The following is a 17,452-nucleotide window of genomic DNA, read 5'->3' on the forward strand; positions in this document are numbered from 1 at the left end:
TACATTCAAATGGAATATTACTCAACCATTTAAAAATCTTCCTATTGCTAACAACACGGATGGATCTAGAGGGTATTATGCTAAGTGAAATAAGTCACAGAAAACAATGCATGATCTCACTTGTATGTGGGACCTAAAAAATAAACCAAAAACAGACTCATAGGTACAGAGAATAAATGGGTGGTTGCCAGAGGGAGGGGGTTGGGGTTGGTGAAATAGATGCTGGAAATTAAGAGCTATGAACATCTAGTTATATAATAAATAAGTCACAGGTATATAACATACAGAATAAGACGTATGGTCAGTAATATTATAATAACTTTGTATGGTTTACTGAACTACCATGATCATTTCATAATTATGTAAATGTCAAATCATTATGTCATACACCTGAAACTAACATAATATTATATGTCAATTCTGTTTCAATTAAAATTAAAGAACAAATCCAAAATAGATCAGCCCTAACAGCCCAAAACCCAGTCTCACATAGAATAGGATAATGTGGTCATTCTCCTCTGCCAAAAGAAAATTCAATCCTATCTGGAGAAGGACCACTTCACCAAGAGCCTCTACATTTTTATATGCAATATCTGATATTCAATAGAAATGTATTGGTAGGCCAGAAAAGAGATAAAAAATGAACAAAAGCCAAGAGCCGGAAAAAAATGACTTAAGTGAATCTCCAGATTATCCACATGTTTAGGTTATCAGGTGTACACTTGACTATCATCAAGATTAAAGTTATCTTTTCTAGGGAGTTTAAGCAGGCCCCAGAAGTTGGTGATGGGCAGGGAAGCCTGGAATGCTGCAGTCCATGGGGCTGCAAAGAGTTGGACACGACTGAATGACTGAACTGAACTGAACTGATTCTAGGGAGTAGATGGAAAGGTAGAAAAGATCATCAGAAAATTGAAATCCCTTTTTAAAACCATCAAACAGCAATTCTAGAAATGTTTCAAAGAGTTAAATAAAAGTAAGAATACAGTAAGTGGCTTTGATAGCAAATTAGAAACAGCTAGAGTGCAGATTTGTGACTCAGAGTCACTAAAAATATTTAAATTAAACACACGTGAAAAAAATGATGGTGGAAAATACAGAAAAAATCATAAGAGACATTTGGGACACATTGAAACATCTAATATATTGTGTAACCAAATTCCAAAATTGAGAGGAGGGAGAGAAAAAGCAAAACAAATATTTGAAGAGGTACCTTCAATTTCTAAAACTATTGGAAGATATCAAGTTGCAGAATAAAGCAACATCTATGCGTATTGTAGTAAAACTGCTAAAAATCGAGGGAAAAGAAAAAAAATCATAAAAGCATCCAGATAAAGAAGATGCCTTACATTCAAAGGAATAGCAATGTTTGCTAACTGACTTTTCAACAGAAATTATAGATGCAGTCAATGGAATAAAATTTCTAAAGTACTGAAATAAAATAACAACCAATCAAAAATCTCACATCCAGTCCCATTTCCTCTCCCCCCCAAAAAAAATTCTTCATAAATGAAGGCAAATGACCAAATGGCATTTATGCTAGGAATGCAGCTGATTTCATCATAGGAATTATATTAATATAGTCCAAAAAACGAATAGATCAAAGGAAAAATGTGACTATCTCCAGAGATGCTGAAAAGTATCAAAATTCAATATGCATTTCCAACTTAACCATTTAAGAAAATAAGCACTGCTGAATACTTTCTTAGCAACATCTTCCTTAGTGGGAAGACACTAGGGACTTTTCCACTAAGATCAAGAACACGGAAAAGATGTTCACTATCTCCTCTGCTTGCAACATTGTGCTGGAAGTAATAGCCAATGCAATTTGATAAGAAAAATCAACTAAAGCTATGCAAAGTTGCAAAGAATAAATTGCCTCTATTTTCAAGTAATATAAACCAATTAAAAAACAAACTTGAGAACAAGATGGCAGAGGAGTAGGTGGACGTGGAGTACATCTCTCTCCACAGATACATCAGGAATACACCTTCAGGCACAGAAGTGCATGCAGAACACCAGCTGAGAGTGGACAGGAGTGCCTGACCAGAGGGAGGGAATACATAGACCCACGCAAAACTCAGGAGGAGGAAGGAACCAGGGGGAAAACAGGAGTGTTAGTAGGACTGAAACTGCCCTCAGCTGGTGGGGGAAATGAAACAGGGGGTCCGATCCCCACATCAGGGCAACTGTCTGAGTCAGAGGAGAAACATTTAAGGCTGAGAATGAAACAGCTGATCTGTGGCAGCCTAAATGGAATGAGAATCAGACAGTCCTTGCCGCAGCCATACGTACCCTGGACAGGGACACAGGTCCCCTGGAAGGTGCAGCGGCTGGGAGCTGGAGTTTGGGGATTGTGGAGCAATCCCAGGGCAAGGGCTGCTGTTAACTGTGGTGAGATGGATTGAGGGCATGAGAGGGAGGAGGTTGTGGTGGGAAATGCCTGTGGAGGAAAGCTGGGCAGCCACGGAAGCAAGGTGATACTGCTGAGTCACATGTAGGGGCTGTCTCCCCACACTGCCAGCATCTGCAGCTGAACAATAGAGAGACTGGCCCATCAAATGCCTGACACACTGAACTACAGAGCAGGACCCCACCCAGGGTGCCCCTTTAAGTGCCTGACTCACTGAACAACAGAGAAGGCTCCCAGGCAATGGAGCCCTCTAAGTGCCTGAATGGGCGCAGCTATGGAAAAACTGGCCAAAGAGGCCTTCTGATCGCCAGCTACAAGAGGCTGGAAGAAAGACTCTGATAGGACCATAACTCCTGTGGCAGAGGCAGTCCGAGTCACTGCACACCTGGCGCCACCAGGGTCCCCACAAGCCAAGCTTGCACCACCTTCTTGTTCAACTCTCACTGGGGAAGAGCTGCCACAGGCAAAAAAGCCTTGAGTCTATGCACACAGGGTCACTTCAGTAGTGTCCAACTATTTGCGACCCTGTGGACTGTGGTCTGCCAGGCTTCTCTGTCAGGGAGGGGTTTCGCCAGCCAAGAATACTGGAGCATATTGGCCAATACTGGTCGACATACCTTCTAGAGCACTATATTTCCTGCTGCCCTAGCTGCCAACTCCCCTGAGTACCTGGTGCTGCCAGAAACCCTGTGACCCAAGCACCACCTCCACACCCAGCCTTCACAGAGGTAAACCCAAGTCCTCCAGGGCAGCCTCAGGAGCAAACGCCAGTGGACGACCCACATGCAGAGGTGGAAATAAAACCACAATTGAAACCCAGGGGCAGTGTGGCTAAGGAAGAAGACCCAAAACCTTCCCACCAGCTGTACAAACTGCAGATTAAAGCTACACAATCAACGAGGCAGACTCTGTGTCTGTGGAATATATAAAAGGACATTGAGAGCTCCCACAAAAGAAGACGCACTAGTTCTGATAGCTGTGGACACTGGAGGCAAGAACACACAGGAGTATGACCAGACTAGAATCTGAGCTGCCCCCACAGCAGGTCCAGAGATCAGCACAGTGTTGGAGGGCATCCTAGGGAGGTTAGGTGGACTCCCAGCAAGGGAAAGGACTCTGACAGCAGTGACTCAAGAAAAACATTTATTGTTCTTATGTTTTGACTTGCTCTGTAGATTGTTTTGGATTTTTTTTTTCTTTTTTTCTCCCCTCCATTGTAGTTGTTGATTTTATTGGCACTATGAAATCTAATTAAGGTGTTGAGCTTTTTTTTTTTTCCTCAGTCACATTTTTTATTGTTTTTATAAAGCTCTGCCACTACGTTGGGCTTCTGCTGTTCTGTGTTTTCCTTTTTGTTTTTTATTTTATTTTTTTCAACCTATTATTATTTTTTCTACATTTATTCCTTTGTTTTTTTCTCCTACTGTTTGTCTCCCCTTGAAGTTAATTTTTAATGTATATAAATCTTCTTTACCTACCTCTATTTAAATTTGCATATTGATTCTTTCTTTTTTTCTTTCTTTCCTTTCCTCTGAACATATTTGTTAGTTTTATTTTCATTGCTTTATTCCCCAACTGGCACCTGGCTTTAATTTTGATTTCCAGTTTGTGTTTTAGTTAGCTTTCTTCTGGTAGATATAATTTTTGGTTATCTTTGTTTGCTGAGTCAGTCTATCATATGCTATTTTTGACTTTTGATTTTGCTTATGGGTGTATATGTATATGTGTATATTCAGTCATATTTTTAATTGTTGTTATAAACCTCTGCCTCTACGTTGGGCCTTTGCTGTTCTGTAGAGTTTTCCTTCCCCCCCTACTTTTTTCTTCTTTTTCTGTTTTTTTTTCTTTTCTCTTTTTTATAATTTAATTTTTTAAAACCTATCATATTTCTCTACATTTATTCCTCTATTTGCCTTTCCTACTGTTGCACTCATTCCTACTGTCATTGCACTCAGATTGCACTCACCTCACACGCTAGCAAAGTAATGCTCAAAATTCTCCAAGCCAGGCTTCAACAGTACGTGATCCGTGAACTTCCAGATGTTCAAGCTGGTTCTAGAAAATGCAGAGGAACCAGAAATGAAGTTGCCAACATCCACTGGATCATCGAAGAAGCAAGAGTTCCAGAAAAACATCTACTTCTGCTTTATTGACTATGCCAAAGCCTTTGACTGTGTGGATCACAACAAATTCTGGAAAATTCTTCAAAAGATGGGAATACCAGACCACCTGACATGTCTTCTGAGAAATCTCTATACAGGTCAAGAAGCAACAGTTAGAACTGGACATGGAACAACAGACTGGTTCTAAATCAGGAAAAGAGCACATCAAGGCTGTATATTGTCACCCAGCATATTTAACTTATATGCAGAGTCCATCATGTGAAATGCTGAGCTGGATGAAGCACAAGCTGGAATAAAGATTGCCGGAAGAAATATCAATAACTTCATAAATGCAGATCCATTTGCATTTATGGCAGAAAGTGAAGAACTAAAGAGCCCCTTGATGAAAGTGAAAGAGAATGAAAAAGTTGGCTTCAAACTCAACATTTGGAAAACAAAGATCATGGCATCTGGTCCCATCACTTCATGGCAAATAGATGGGGAAATAATGAAAACAGTGACAGACTTTATTTTGGGGATGCTCCAAAATCACTGCAGATGGTGACTGCAGCCATGAACTTAAAAGACAATTGCTCCTTGGAAGAAAAGCTATGACCAGCCTAGACAGCATACTGAAAAGCAGAGACATTACTTTGCCAACAAGAGCCCATCTAGTCAAAACTACGGTTTTTCCAGTAGTGACGTGTGGATGTGAGAGTTGGACTATAAAGAAAGCTGAGCACCAAAGAATTGATGTTTTGAACTGTGGTGTTGGAGAAGACTCTTGAGAGTCCCTTGGACTACAAGGAGATTAAACAGTCCATCCTAAAGGAAATCAGTCCTGAATATTCACTGGAAGGACTGATGCTGAAGCTGAAACTTTGGCCACCTGATGCAAAGAACTGACTCATTGGAAAAGACCCTGATGCTAGGAAAGATTGAAGGCAGGAGGAGAAGGGGATGACAGTGGGTGAGATTATTGGATGGCATCACTGACTCAATGGACATGAGTTTGAGTAAACTCTGGGAGTTGGTGATGGACAGGGAAGCCTGGCATGCTGCAGTCCATGGGGATGCAAAGAGTTGGACACGACTGAGTGACTGAAATTAACTGTTCTTTTCCCCTTGCAGTTAAATTTTAATGTATATAGGTCTTCTTCATCTACCTCTATTTAACTCTGCATATCTATTCTTTCTTTCTTTCCTTTTCTCTCAATATTTTGTAAGTTTTACTTTCATTGCTTTATTCCCCACTTGGCACCTTGTTTCAGTTTTGTTTTCCAGTTTGTGCTTTAGTTAGTTTTGTTCTTAACTGGTAAATATACTTTTTGATTTCCTTTGTTCACCAGGTCAATCTACTGTACTTTATTTTTGTTGGACTGTTTTTGTTCATGGGTGTATATGTATGTGTGTAAATTCCATTTTAATTATTATTTGCCTGATGTTGTAACTGCCATTTGTCTGGGGGTCATCTTGGATATTTGTTTTAATCTCATGTAATGCCATAACAAAATACTTGTGGAGTCTTCATTCCTGACCAGAGATCAAGCCTGGAGCCTTTGGAAGGGGAGCACTGACTCCAAGACCCTACACTACCAGAGAACTAACCCTAGGGAGGATCAAATAGTGGGAACCACTTGAATACAAGACCCTGCATCACCCAACTACCAGTAGCACCCTGTGCAGGACATCTCATCTAGACAACAAACAAAACAAAAGTACAAACCCAATCATCAGCAGACAGGATTACCACCTCACTCAGCCTTGCCCATCAGAGGAAAATCAAACAAACAAAAACTCAGCACAAATCTCACCCTATACATAGCTTACACAAACCACTGGACCAAACTTAGGAGGGCAGAAACCAAAAGGAACAAAGAATTCAACCTTGAAGCCTGGGAAAAGGAGACCTCAAACACAATAAGTTAAAAATAATAATAATAAAAAGGCAGAGAAATACTCCACAAATGAGGGAGCAAACCAGAAACACAGAAGTCCAAATAAATGAATAGTAAATAGGCAAACTACCTAAAAAGAATTAAGAATAATGATAGTAAAGATGATCAAAAACCTTGAAAATAAAATGGAGAAACTGCAAGAATCAATCAACAAAGACTTAGAAGAATTAAAGAATAAACATACAGAGACAAACAGCACAATTACTGAAATTAAAAATACTCTAGAGGGAATTAATAGCAGAATATCTGAAGCAGAAGAACGAATCAGTGAGTGGAAAGATAAAATGATGGAAATAACTTCTGAAGAGCAGAATAAAGTAAAAAGAATGAAAAGAACTGGTGATAGACTCAGAGACCACTGAGACAATATCAAACACACCAACATTCAAACTACAGGGGTCCCAGAAGAGAAAAAGAAAGGGTATGAGAAATTTTTTGAAGAGATTATAGTTGAACATTTCCCCAACATGGAAAAGGAAATAGTCAATCAAGTCCAAGAGGCACAAACAGTCCCATACAGGATAAACCCAAGGAGAAACACACCAAGAAACGTGCTAATCAAACTAATAAAGACTAAACACAAATAAAAAATATTGAAAGCAGCAATGGAGAAGCAACAAGTAACATACAACGGAAACCCCACACGCTCAACAGCTTATCTTTCAGCAGAAACTCTGCAGATCAGAAGGGTATGGCAGGATATATTTAAAGTACTAAAAAGGAAAAATCTACAACCAAGATTACAGTACCTGGCAAGGATCTCTTTCAAAACTGATGGAGAAATAAAAAGCTTTTCAGACAAGCAAAAGTTAAGAGAATTCAGTACCACCAAACCAGCTTTACAACAAATGTTAAAGGGACTTATATAGTCAAGAAATACAAAAGAAGAAAAAAGATCTACAAAATCAACACCAAACAACTTAGAAAATGGCAATAGGAACATATATATCAATAATTACTTTAAATGTAAATGGATTAAATGCTCCAACCAAAAGACACAGACTGGCTGAATGGATACAAAAACAAGACCCATATATATGCTGTCTACAAGAAACCCACTTCAAACCTAAAGACACATATAGACTGGAAGTGAGAGAATATAAAAATATATTCCATGAAAATGGGAAGCAAAAGAAAGCTGGAGTAGTAATCCTCATATCAAACAAAATAGACTTTAAAACAAAGGAGATTACAAGAGATAAGGAAAGACACTACATAATGATCAAGGGATCAATCCAAGAGGAAGACATAGCAATTGTAAATATCTATGCAACCCACATAGTAGCACATCAATAGGTAAGACAAATACAAACAGACATAAAAGGAGAAATTGACAGTAACACAATAATAGTAGGAAACTTTAACACCCCACTCACACCAATGGACAGATTACCAAAACAGAAAATTAAAAAGGAAACACAAGTCTTAAATGATACATTAGATGAGATGGATCTCGTTGATATCTTCAGGACACCCCATCCAAATGCAGAAGAATACACCTTCTTCTTAAGTGCACATGGAACATTTTCCAGGATAGACCACATCTTGGGTCACAAATCAAACCTTAGTAAATTTAAGAAAATTGCAATAATATCAAGCATCTTCTCTGACAACAATGCTTTGAAAGTAGACATCAATTACAAGAAAAAAACTGTAAGAAACACAAACACATGGAGATTAAGCAACACATTTCTAAATAACCAACAGGTTACTGAAGAAATCAAAAGGGAAATAAAAAAATTTCTAGAAACAAACGTGACAACCCAAAACCTATGGGATGGAGCAAAAGCAGTTCTAAGAGGGAAATTTATAGCAATACAATCCTACCTCAGGAAACAAGGAAAAACATCAAATAGGTAACCTCACTTTTTACCTAAAACAACTGGAAAAAAAATCAAACAAACAAACAAAATTAGTGGAAGGAAAAAAATCATAAAACACCAAGCAGAAATCAATGAAAAAGAAATGAAAGAAACAATAGTAAAAATTAATAAAACTAAAAGCTGGTTCTTTGAGAAGATAAACAAAGTTGACAAGCCTTCAGCCAGACTCATCAAGAAAAAAAAGAGAGAAGAATCAAATCAACAAAATTAGAAGTAAAAAAGGAGAGGTTGCAACAGACAATGCAGAAATACAAAGGATTATAAGAGACTATTATGAACAACTATATGGCAATAAAATGGGTAACCTGGAAGAATTGGACAGATTCTTAGAAAAGTTCAATCTTCCAAGACTGAACCAAGAAGAAATAGAAATTATGAACAATCCAGTTACAAGCAACGAAATTGAAGCTGTGATCAAAAATCTTCCAAAAAACAAAAGCCCAGGACCAGATGGCTTCACAGGAGAATTCTATCAAACATTTAGAGAAGAGTTAATGTCTATCCTTCTAAAACTCTCAAAATATTGCAGAGGAAGGAACACTTCCAAACTCATTCTACGAGGCCACCATCACCCCAATACCAAAACCAGACAAAGACAACACACAAAAAAAAGAAAACTAAAGGCCAATATCACTAATGAACATAGATGTAAAAATCATCAACAAAATTTTAGCAAACGGAATTCAGCAACACATCAAAAAGCTCATACACCATGATCAAGCTGGGTTTATTCCAGGAATGCAAGGATTCTTCAATATACACAAATCTACCAATGTGATATTCCATATTAACAAATTGAAAGATAAAAACCATATGATCATCTCAATAGATGCAGAAAAAGCCTTTGACAAAATTTAGCATCCATTTATGATTAAAACTCTTCAAAAAAAATGGGCATAGAAGGAACCTACCTCAACATACTAAAGACCATATATGATAAGCCTACTGCAAACACTGCTGCTGCTGCTACGTCACTTCAGTCGTGTCCAGCTCTGTGCAACCCCATAGACGGCAGCCCACCAGGCTCTCCCATCCCTGGGATTCTCCAGGCAAGAATACTGGAGTGGTTTGCCATTTCCTTCTCCAGTGCACGAAAGTGAAAAGTGAAAGTGAAGTCGCTCAGTCATGTCTGACTCTTCGCAACCCATGGACTGCAGCCTACCAGGCTCCTCCATCCATGAGATTTCCCAGGCAAGAGTACTAGAGTGGGGTGCCATTCCGTTCTCCACAGCAAACACTGCCACTGGTGAAAACCTGAAAGCATTCCACCTAAAAGCAGGAACAAGACAAGGGTGTCCACTTTTACCACTATTATTCAACATAGTTCTGGAAGCCCTAGTTACAGCAAACAGAGAAGAAAAAGAAATAAAAGGAATCCAGATTGGAAAAGAAGTAAAGCTTTCACTGTTTGCAGATGACATGATACTGTACGTAGAAAACCCTAAAGATAGTATCAGAAAATTGCTAGAGCTAATAAGTGAATTTAGCAAAGTTGCAGGATACAAAATCATTTGCATTTCTATATATTAACAATGAAAAATCAAAAAGAGAAATTAAAGAATCAAACCCATTCACCACTGCAACAAAAAGAATTAAATATCTAGGAATAAACTTACCTAAGGAGACCAAAAGAACTGTACACAGAAAATTATAAGACATTAATGAAAGAAATCAAAAACAACATAAACAGATGGAGAGATATTCCATGTTCCTAGGTAGGAAGAATCAATATTTTGGAAAATGACTATACTACCAAATGCAATCTACAGATTCAAGGTGATCCCTATCAAATTACCAATGACATTTTTCACAGAACTAGAAAAGAAAATTTCACAATTCACATGGAAACAAAAAAGACCCCAAATAGCCAAAGCAGTCTTGAGAAAAAAGAGTGGAGCTGAAGGAATCAACCTTCCTGACCTCAGATTATACTACAAAGCTACAGTCATCAAGACACTATGGTACTGGCACAAAACCAGAACTATAGACCAATGGAACAAGACAGAAAGCCCAGAAAGAAATCCATGCACCTATGAGTACCTTATTTTCGACAGAGAAGGCAAGAAAATACAAAAGGGCAAAGACAGCCTCTTCAATAAGTGGTGCTGGGAAAACTGGACAGCTACATGTAAAAGAATAAAATTAGAACACTTTCTAACACCATACACAAAGATAAGCTCAAAATGGATTAAAGATCTAAATGTAAGACCAGAAACTATAAAACTTTTAGTGGAAAACATAGGCAGAACACTCAATGACATGAATCAAAGCAAGATCCTCTATGACCCACCTACAGTAATGGAAATAAAAACAAAAGTAAACAAGTGGGACCTGATTAAACTTAAACGTTTTGCACAGCAAAGGAAACTATAAGCAAACTGAAAAGACAACCCTCAGAATGGGAGAAAATAATGGCAAATGAAACAACTGACAACTGATTAATTTCCAAAATATACAAGCAGGTCATACAACTCAATGCCAAAAAACAAACAATTCAATCAAAAAGTGGGGAAAAGACTTAAACAGACATTTCTCCAAAGAAGACATGCAGATGGCTAACAAACACATAAAAAGATGCACAACATTGTTCATAGTTATTAGAGAAATGCAAATCAAAACTACAATGAGATATCACCTCACAACAGTCAGAATGACCACCATCAAAAATTCTATAAACAATAAGTGCTGGAGAGGATGTGGAGAAAAGGGAACACTCTTGCACTGTTGGTGGGAATGTAAATTGATACAGCCACTATGGACAACAGTATGGAGATTCCTTTGAAAACTAGGAATAAAACCACCATATGACCCAGCAATCCCACTCCTAGGCATATATACCCTGAGGAAACCAAAATTGAAAAAGACACATGTATCCCATTGTTCAATGCAGCACTATTTACAATAGCTAGAACCTGGAAGCAACATAGATGTCCATTGACAGATGAATGGATAAAGAAGTTTTGGTACATATTCACAATGGAATATTACTCAGCCACAAAAAGGAATGCATTTGAGTGAGTTCTGATGAGGTGGATGAACCTAGAACCTATTATACAGAGTGAAGTGAGTCAGAAAGGGAAAGATAAATATTATATTCTAATGCATATATATGGAATCTAGAAAAAATGGTGCTGAAGAACTTATTTTCAGGGCAGCAATGGAGAAACAAACATAGAGAATAGACTTACGGATATGGGGAGAGGGGAGGCGAGGGTGAGATGTATGGAAAAAGTCACACGGAAACTTACATTACCGCATGTAAAATAGATAGCCAACGGGAATTGGCTGTATGGCTCAGGAAACTCAAACAGGGGCTCTGTATCAATCTAGAGGGGTGGGATGGGGTGGGAGATGGGAGGGAGGTTCAAACGGGAGGGGATATACGTATACCTATGGCTGATTCATGTCGAGGTTTGACAGAAAACAATAATATTCTGTAAAGCAATTATTGTTCAATAAAAAAATTAAATAAAATAAAAAATAAAACTGTAAGGTTCTGCTGTGTGATGCAGGGAGATCAAACTCAGTGTGCTGTGACTACCTAAAGATGGGATGGGAGGTGGGAGGAAGGTTCAAGAAGGAGGGGATACATGTATGCCTATGACTGATTAATGTTGATGTATGGCAGAAACCAACACAATATTGTCAAGCAATTATCCAATTAAAAATAAATAAAAAATAAACTCAAACAAGAATACAATAATGTAGGAGGTTATAAAAGTAACCTACAGAAATTAATAGTCTCCATGTGAACAGTTAATAACCAGTTACAATGTAAAATGGTAGAGAAAATCCCATATTTTTTTGTAAAAGCGACAAAGAAGAATACACACTTGAGAATCAACTTAATAAGGAATGTACAAAACTTATTGAGAACAGCATTAAAACACTCCTGATGAAAACGGCTTGACAGTTTCTTTAAAAGTTAAATGTGTACCTACCATATGATCATCTGGTTATTTACCCAAAAGAAATGAAGGCATGTCCATAAAAAGATGTGCACAGTGTTCTGGGCAGATTTACTTGTAATAGCAAAAAAAAAAAAAAAAATTGGAGACAACCCAAAGGTCCATTAATCCATTAATAGGTTAATGGATTAAAACTCTTTGGTACATCCATACAAAGAAATACTAATCAGCAATTCAGGGAATAAACTACTAATATAAGCCATGACATAGATGAATCTCAAAATCATTTATGTTAAATCAAAAAAAGGGGGAAATATTATTCCATCCATATAAAATTCTAGAATATAAAAACTAATCAGTAGTGACCAAAAGGATATTAGTGGTTACCTGGGGACAAGAGGGAGGGTCTGGAAGGAGGGATTACAGAGACCTGCATGGAAACTTTTAGAGGTGATAAATATGCTCATTATCTTAACCATGGTGAGGGTTTCATGGGTATGAGATAAAAATACTTTCGAGTGTAGCACCTTTCATGAAGTCTCAGGCAGCATGTTGAAATCAGCACCATGCTCCAAGGTCATGACCTCCTCTTTGCACATTTTGGAGAAGAAAGTTTATGACAAAGGTAAGAAGCTCACAGCCTTCCTATTGAGAATCAGCAAACAAGTAGAAGTTCTCTGCCTAGAACCTCTTCAACAACTCCCCTCCTCCTGCCCCCACAGATTCCAGGCACTACTGCTGTCTAAACTAGTAGTGTCACAAAGAGGCAATGCTACGTATTAAACCCCTTCACTCATGGTCTCCAGTTCTCAAGACCACCTTGCAAAGAAGGTGTTATCTACTTTCTACTGCTAAGGGAACTGAGGCTCAGTCATTTTTAGCCACACAACCAGTAAGGAAAGTTGTTGTTCAGTTGCTAAGTCTTGTCCAACTCTTTGTGATCCCATGGACTGCAACATGCCAGATTGCCCTGTCCTTCACTATCTCCTGGAGTTTGCTCAAATTCATGTCCATTGAGTTGATGATGCTATCTAACCACCTCAACCTCTGCAGCCTCCTTCTTCTTTTGCCATCAATTTTTCCCAACATTAGGGTCTTGTCCGAAGAGCTGGCTCTTCTCATCAGGTGACTAAAGTATTGAAGGTTCAGCAACAGCTCTTTCAATAAATATTCAGGGTTGATTTCCTTTAGGACTGAATGGTTTGACCTCCTTGCAGTTCAAGGGACTCTCCAGAGTCTTCTCCAGCACCAAAATTTGAAAGCATTGATTCCTCAGTGCTCAGTCTTCTTTATGGTCCAATTCTCACATCCATACGTGACTACTGGAAAAACCATAGCTTTGACTATACAGACTGGGAAAGCCCCAAGTGTGTAACCCGCTCAGATGTCTCTGCATCCTGAGGCTCTATTCCCCACAAGCAGTGGTTAAGAGCATGCGCTCTGGAGTCAGTCAGGCCTGGAGTTAGACATCCTCACTTGTTAACTATTTGAGCTTGCGCAGCATATTAACCTTGCCAAGATTCAGTACTCTTCTCTATAAAATGAGGACAATAATAATTCCTATCACATAGCTTTAGTTCAAGGATTAGAAAAGAGACTATATCTAAAATATTTCCTGAAACATGAAATAGCTCAAATGATGTTGCCTAGTATTACACAACAGGGGCCCCACTTCAATATTTAAGAAGGCTTGTAGCTATTCGGAAAGTCAGCTAAGTCAAAATGAGAGTGGATCCCAGAGTCTAACATACAAACATCCCAATTTCAAAGGTCACAATTTTTTCCTTTAGATCCAGTTATTCTGAAATTTTCCTTCAATAAGATCTCATAGGCAAGAAGATCCCTTCTTTCCTGAAATTTTTTTTTGTATCACGAAATGTATTGCTTTTAGAGTCCCGAGACTGATCAGAATGGGAAATTATCATGCTGCCTTTTCTTTTCAAACACTGCCTGTGACCGCCTGCCTGGCTCACTAATGTCTGTTCCAGTCCAGGACTGGAAATAGCAGCCCTCAGTTAACAGCAGGAGCCAAAAATATCACATTCCCTCAGTGGAATAATTTAGTCACTTTAAACCAGACCCTTCTCTTCCTGTCCTTATTTTCAAAAGCAGTGTTGAATGTAGGTTGTTTTATTCCTTATACGCAAATGAAGCATCCATGTACAGATAAAGGACACATAACCCCTAATACTCATTTTTTCCATTCATATATGCAAAGAGTCAGACACAACTGGGCAACAACAACAACAAATTCAAATAATATGTATCCAATCCCTATGTATCTAGCATGAATATCTTTGGTGCTGGGAGCAACAGTAAATAAGCAGGGAGGTGGTTCCTGCCCTCATATACCTCTGGTTTAGCAGAGACAAGATGCTAAATCAGTATTTTTAAATAATTGTACAATTGCAACTGGGGTAAGAGCTGAGAGGATAAATTGAGGGGCTCTGAGAGTGATGAAGAGGTCACTGATGTCATCCCTGAAGGCTGATACTTTCTCCCTCTTTCACTGAGCTGAATGCAGAGGAGAAGCATCTGAGAGTGGGCAAGGACAGCTTCAAGGGAAGAAACTGCCTGAACAAAGTCACCAAGCAAGGTGACTAGAAGGGAAATTTCACTTGATCAGATACAGTACAGATCAGATACAGCTGGCTCAACATCTCACTTTCCAAGGTCTATCCTGTTGATTCAGAGGCTGAAGAGCTGACAACCCCGTCTCCCAGACTCCCTTGCAGCTAGAATTCTGGATGCAATTCAGAGCTCCCCTACTGGTTTTGCTCACACAGGACATGAGTTTATAACTGAGCTAACCAGAAAGAAAGGAGTAGGGGACAAGCTGTCATTTTGCTGGACTTGATCAAGAGGGGATGGCAGAGCTCTGAGTCATCAGTAGCAGCAGTATCTTACTGATTCCCACATCAAGACCACTGTACTGTGAGTACCAAACCAACCGTTGGGAAGAACTACCAAAGCAGCAGACACTGTTTGGGCCCCATGCTTGTCCCTCAGCCCAGCTATGATAGATGGTTCTGTGCAAGCTGCCCACAGCCCATCCCAAGCACCCCAAGGGCATCTCTCTGTTTCTCTGCATCAGGGCTTTCTCCAAAGTCATGGGAAGGTTGTTCAGCCTTTAGAAATGCAACCCACAAGTTCTAAGATGTTAACAGCCCTGGGTCCTACCCTCAAGCAACAGGGAAGAGGTGCCATGTATAAATGCTCTAGTTTCTTGTCTCTGGAGGGATCCTACTGAGGTGCATTCTATCAGTTCCTTCCAGAATCCCCAGAGGAATACCTAGTTGCCCATGGTGACAACCTGCCCATCATTTCACATGCTATTGACTCTCTTTCCTTCCCTGTTTCCCTATCCTCTATCCCTCATCCTGGGTTTTTGGGATAACCTTCCAAGTGAACTCTTTTCAGCTCTGCTTTTGAGGGAGCCAATAAGACACCCAGGTTACAGATGGAGTTGGATATAATTGCTCTCTCATTTGGCCACTTCTGCAGAATTTTTCTGGGAGTGGCTCTGGATACCCAGCCAAGAGCTGGCTCCTCCAGCACCAATGACAATTCTGTAAGCAATAATTCCCTGCATCCAACCCCTTTTAATCAAAATCACTAGAGTGACTATGTAGGGTGCACTTGAACCCTGACTGCTACAACATGGCTTTCATGTTCTGAAAGTCCTCCCTCTGCCTGGCACTTGGAGAGGCAGAGTGGAGAGCTTCTAGTCTGACTTGCTTGATCCCACTGCGAGGGGAGACATTTCTCCGCAGCAGATCAAGAAAACTGCAGCTATGTCTTCACCCTTCTTCAGATCTAATGTATATCATTATCATTTTAATTTGAAGTTTTTTTCTTTTGCCCAGATAACATCTATTTACTTGTTAAAGCATCCTTTAATTGCCTGCTTGTGGCTTCTTTGGGTCAGGATAAGACCATCGGACAATATTAGCCCACAGGATAATTTTAAAGACATGAATATACAGTGGCTTATTCATGGTTCACGAACACACCCAGTTTATGTTTTCCTCCAAGAAATGCAATGATTTCAGTGGTTAAGACCAAATAATACTAGTGGTGAGGCATATGGCAGGTGGGGTTGAGGCAAGGATTTCTTTTTGCAAGTTAAAGTGTTGAAAACACATAAAAATACAATAAATATTATAATAAGCATCCAAAATTAACAAATGATATCATACTTCCAGTTTTAGTTACTTTTGTAGAAAAAAAGATACATAAAAATGTACAAACAAATTTGAAACCCCTATGTCATCCTCCCTATTCTAATTTATCTTCCTTCCCCAAATGTATCCTGTGTTATGAATTTTACATGGAACTTCCCAGTCTATATAGACATATTTGTTATAAGATGAATTAACAATATAAAATAACTTGTTTTTCTAATTTACATAAATGATGCATTGTATTAATTCCTCTGCAACTCTCTTATTTTACTCAACATTGAAAGTTTTATATTTTATTCATACTGGAACAAACAGATTTATTTTATTTTTTCTAACTGCTGTGAGTGATTATATTCATTTTTCCAATGATGGGCAAGTATTACTAGGTTGCTCTAAATTCATGCTCTTAAAAACTTTACTTTGATGACTGCCCTTATATAGCCTTCCCTTGGAAACACCTGTGAACATTTCATTAGGAGATATACTTATAACTGGATGTGCAAAACACATTCTTTAGGGTCTGCACATGTTCAATTTTTCTAGATGCTGCCAACTTCTTTTCCAAGGTGGCCACATATAACCCCTTCAACAGTATATGAAAGTTTTTGCTTCCTCCTACATTTGGGAACACTTGGTATTTTCAGAATTTTTAAATTCTGCCAAGCTTATGGGTGTAAAATGATATCTTATTTTGTTGTTTCATTTGCATCTCTGTGGTTTACTGCTAAGGCTGAGCATCTTGTCCTAATTTACATGTGAATATAAATTTTGGAATGCCTTGCATCAACTCTATGTATGTTTCTACTGTGTTGCCCATTTCCTCTCAACCCACAGAATGTGTGTATACGTGTGTTTTGCATACTAAGTCTATCATTATATATAGTATATCCATTGTATGTATGCTTCATCGCTCAATCATGCCCAACTCTTTTGTGACCCCATGGACTGTAGCCCACCAGACTCCTGTGTCCAAGGGATTTTCCCAGCAAGGATACTGAAGTGGG

The 17,452-nt window shown here is 38.7% G+C and overlaps 1 long non-coding RNA gene across 1 annotated transcript in view; it reads right to left on the bottom strand.

The window, feature by feature from the left end:
* Nucleotides 1–3,599: 3,599 nt before the first annotated feature.
* LOC138446062 (uncharacterized) overlaps nucleotides 3,600–17,452 on the bottom strand; it is a 32,550-nt gene continuing 18,697 nt past the window's right edge. Inside the window, exon 4 of the long non-coding RNA XR_011259121.1 lies at nucleotides 3,600–4,468. This is a non-coding gene — a long non-coding RNA (uncharacterized lncRNA). The remainder of the gene's footprint in view (nucleotides 4,469–17,452) is intronic.

The sequence above is a fragment of the Ovis canadensis genome, chromosome 9 (genome assembly GCF_042477335.2).
Source record: "Ovis canadensis isolate MfBH-ARS-UI-01 breed Bighorn chromosome 9, ARS-UI_OviCan_v2, whole genome shotgun sequence".
Classification (NCBI taxonomy): domain Eukaryota; kingdom Metazoa; phylum Chordata; class Mammalia; order Artiodactyla; family Bovidae; genus Ovis; species Ovis canadensis.